This window comes from Lygodium microphyllum, chromosome 24 (assembly GCF_053477565.2).
Source record: "Lygodium microphyllum isolate KBCC chromosome 24, Lygodium_microphyllum_v1.1.10, whole genome shotgun sequence".
In the NCBI taxonomy this organism is placed as follows: Eukaryota; Viridiplantae; Streptophyta; class Polypodiopsida; order Schizaeales; family Lygodiaceae; genus Lygodium; species Lygodium microphyllum.
In genome coordinates this window covers 8213445-8218225 of record NC_141158.1, presented here as the reverse complement: position 1 = coordinate 8218225, position 4781 = coordinate 8213445, and positions in this window count along the sequence as shown.

Sequence of the window (4781 nt, the reverse complement as noted above, 5' to 3'; positions counted from 1 at the left end):
TAGAAGGTGGTGAGGAGAAAAATCCATGCATGGGTCCCACCATGCATGCTAATCATTGCTAGTTATGAGCATAAAAATGCCACAATATCAAAAAATATATAATGCACTTTCTAGTATTCGAACGGCCACCACTACTCATTAGCTCCTTCTCAAGCTCTGCTATCGCTTCCCCTGAATAGGTGAGCATGCAGTTCTTCTTGCCAATTTAATATAACAAAAAAACCCCTCTAAGAAGCTTGGTAGGCCACAATCTGATTGAATTGAATGTCGTTGGAAATGTGGCCCCCATGCATATATCTATCATTAGCCCATTTGTGGAAGTGATCAATGACATCAATTAAATAGCATACCTAATGTTGAGCCCTCATTTTCCTTTGGTACTATCATAATTACCTAGATACATCACCTAAAACCCAAAACAAACAACACACATAAGTCACCAAGTAGAAGGCCTACTAATAGAGCAAGTTTACATAGAACAATATGGTCAGATCTCAAAAAATAGGGTCGAAAGAGAGTCAAGTATGTATATATATGTAGTGAATCTCAAATATAGAAAACGGTATGGAAGAGGTCTCAGAATAGAGGGATGAAAGAGAGTTGCGTAATTATATTCATGGAAAAAACCTCATCTAGTTGTTGATGCCTTTGAGGAATGAAAGTTTCCTTAAAATATCAAAAGCTCTAGTCAAAAATGTCTAAATAAATCTCAAAGGGCTTACAAACATGACTAACAAATGAACATTGATAAGAATGCAAATGCAAATTAAATATGATGATTGTTGAAAAGGATACTCAATTAATAAATTGAGTATGATAAGTCTGATACAACAAATTCTCAAGGGGTAGATGAATGTATGAACAAGGAAGCATAATGTATTCTAAGATATCTCAAGTATAGCAAACCACCAAAGCTTGATGGTGAAATTTGATGAAGAAGGATACAAAGGTAGAAAAATGCAACTCAAGAGGCCTAAAACATAGCTCTTCTTGGTGGTAACAATCAACGGAGTGAGGATTAAATCAAAACATAGCTACTAGGATTCTAGAGAGTAGCATTAGCTAATAAATTAGATGTGTGAGGGAGTGGGTGATGGATAAGGTTATCCAAATGATACAAAGAAATGGGGCTACCGATGCAAATGATGATCCAAACATAGTGTTGAAGAATTGGGAAACTGTTGGAAGAGAGGGAGAGAGACAGAGTGGAGCGGAAGATGAGCCTCAGCTCATTGTTGTTCTTCTTCCATTATTCTTCCATCATACTAACTGAAGAGACTTACACACATAGGTATGACTAACCAAGACTAACTGTGGTTGAGTCACTGACTACACCGACTTATTGAATGTCACACACGTGTACAACTGTATCCAGCTAATGTCGGTCACACACATAAAGATAGACTGACTGAAGAGTAACGAGATCTTGCTATTCTAATACTCCCCCTCAAGCTCAAACCATCTGATAAACTCCAAGTAGATGTCTGAAGTATATGAACTGTTCTTTACCAAGAGACTTGGTAAATATGTCTGCTACTTGGTCTTCAGTCTTCACATGAATCAAGTCAATCTGCCCTGTAAGAACCATTTCTCTTATGAAATAGTAGTGAACCTCAATATGTTTGGACCTAGCATGGTTCACAGGATTGCTAGCCAACATAACACTCCTGAGCTTATCACAATGCAATCTCACTCTGTTTTCCAATCGTATTCCCAAGTCTTTCAGTAGTTTCATCAACCAAATTGCTTCACAAGCTACTAAGGCAGCTCCTCTGTACTCAGCTTCTGTACTAGACAATGCAACATTAGGCTATGTCTTACTCTACCAACTAATCATACTATTGCCCAATCCAAATGCATAACCACTGGTTGACCTCCTGTCATAGGCACAACCAGCCCAATCAGTATCAATAAACCCTGTCAAGTCAAGAGATTTTCCATATGCCTAAAATAGCCCATAATTTAAAGTACCCTTTACATATCTCATGATCCTTCTGACTACATCTAAATGTGGTTTGCGAGGCTTCTACATGAACTGACTAATCAGCCCCGCTGCATAACATAAGTCAAGATGGATAACTATATCAAGCTTTCCACCATCTGTCGATACATCGTCACATTCTCTATGTCATTCCCAACATGAATCTGTAGCTTGACATTCTGATCAAGAGATGTCTCCATAGGTTTGCATTCAGCCATACCAAACTTCTGTAACATGTCATGAGCATACTGCTTCTATAGCAGCCATATACCTTGAGGCATAGAGACTACCTCAATTCCAAGAAAATACTTTAGTTCACCAATGTCTTTAACTCTGAGCAATGCCCTCTTCATCATCTCCAGTGATGATAAGATCATCTACATAAACCACTAGAAACACATATCCATGATCTGTCTTCTTTGTGAACAGACTGTGATTTGCATCACCCAATCTAAATCCATGTTGCTATAAATAACTAGTGATCCGAGCATTCCATGCTCTAGGTACTTGTTTTAGTCCATATAAAGCCTTTTTTAGCTTACATACATATGTAGGAAAGCCCAGGTGAACATAACCTTCAAGCTGCTCCATATATACTTCCTCAACCAAATCACCATTCAAGAAAGAATTCTTAATGTCCATTTGCCATAATTTCCAACCTTTGTATGCTGCCAAAGCAATGACAGTTCTGACTATTGCCATTTTAGCCACCGGATTGAAATTCTCCTCATAGTCAAGGCCATATTGTTGCGCATACCTTTTGCAACCAGCCTGGCCTCATAGCATTCTAACAAACCATCTGACTTGCCCTTGACCTTGTACACCCATTTGCAGCCAATGGGGACTTTAGCTTCAGGCAACTCAACCAATTTCCATGTCTTATTCTCAGTCAGGCCTGCATACTCCTCATCCATGGCAGCACACCACTTATCATCTGTAACTACATCATTAAACTTTGTAGGTTCTTTGTAACCTGTCACACTAGCCATATATGCATAATGGCGGGCTGAATAACCAGTATATGTAAACCTATCAACTGGTTTTCTAACTCTCTCAGATCTCTGTAATTGTAGCTCATTCTGAGCTTGCATCTCATTAGGTGGTACATAACGACTCTGCCTTGCTCCAAGCATCATAATAGATGGAATGCCCAACTCACTATCCAAACTATCATTGTTAGATGACTCATAACCTGCTATAAGTGGACATGTCACATCCTCAAGCATCTTTTCTTTTCCCTTATCTGATCTCCCCCTCACTGACATATCCGTGTCAATAGAGGTAGGAGTACGACTCCGCAAGCGTCCTGACCAAGGACTTACTGTAGGTGACCTATCGCCTGTAGGACCACTCATAGATGTACTCACTGTAGGTGTATTTTCAGCATTACTAGTACTAGCTCATCCATCAGTAGCCACTATAACAAGATTACCATACCATGATGCCAGCTCATCAAAAACATCTTTGCTAATCAATGACTCATGTGTAGATGGTACATAACACTTGTAAGCTTTCCGATCTTGTGCATAACCAAGGAACACACTCTTGATAGCTTTAGGATCCTATTTCTTCCTCTTTTCATCAAGAACGTGCACATAGCAAATGCTATCAAATGCCTTCAGGTGTGAAATGTCAGGCTTATGACCATACAACCTCTCATATGGAGTTACATCATGAATCCCTATGTAGGGGTTCTATTCAGCACGTAGACAGCAGTCACTACTGCTTCAGCCCAATAACCATTTGGCAAACTCTTCTCATTCAGCATAGCTATTGCCGATTCCATTAGTACCCGATTTTTCCTTTCTACTACACCATTTTGCTATAGTGTATAAATAGCTGCAAGTTAATTGTCTTCTGATCCCATGTTTAGCAAGATACCTGTCAAAGTAATTAGAGATATATTCTCCACCTCCATGTGATCTAAGACATGAAATTTTACTGGTCAACTCATTTTCAGCATGCTTCTTGAAATCCTTGAATGCATCAAACACATCATCCTTATGTTTCAGTATGTAAAGCCACGTATACCTGTTGAAATCATCAATGAAGGATACATAGTAACGAGCACCACCAAACGAAGCATTTTGAGATGGACCCCATACATCTGAATGTACCAACTGCAAGAGCATGATACTTGAACTTAGTCAATCCAAGAATCTCAAAAAACTTTCTTCTGCAAAGTTGTAGACCATGTTGAAACGGTCAGGACTTGATGGCCATTTCTCCAAAAACCATTTTTGTAGCTAGATATAGCTTCTGCAAATAAACGGGCTACATGCACAGTCTCCTTTGATGACATTTTCTTCAGATCTGATGTCTTGATGTCAAATGCCCACTTCCAAGCCTTCAAGCTTTAGGTGTTCAGGCTCTGATACCATGTTGGAAGAGAGGGAGAGAGATAAAGTGGAGCGGAAGATAAGCCTCAGCTCATTGTTGTTCTTCTTCCATCATTCTTTCATTATACTAACTAAAAGAGACTTACACACATAGGTAGGACTAACCAAGACTAACTGTGGTTGAGTCACTGACTACACCAACTTATTGAATGTCACACACATGTACAGCTATATCCAACTAATGTCAATCACACACATAACGATAGACTAACTGAAGAGTAATGGGAGATTGATATTCTAACAAAAACAACATTTGAACCCAAATATAGGTGATGAGAGGATAGGTGGCAAAAGCTTTTTTGTTTATGAGTAATGAGTTGGAAAGGAAATAAGAGATGAGAAGGATGAAGTGTGACACTACCCATTATATCCCTTTTATAGAAGTGTTTGGGCAAATTGTT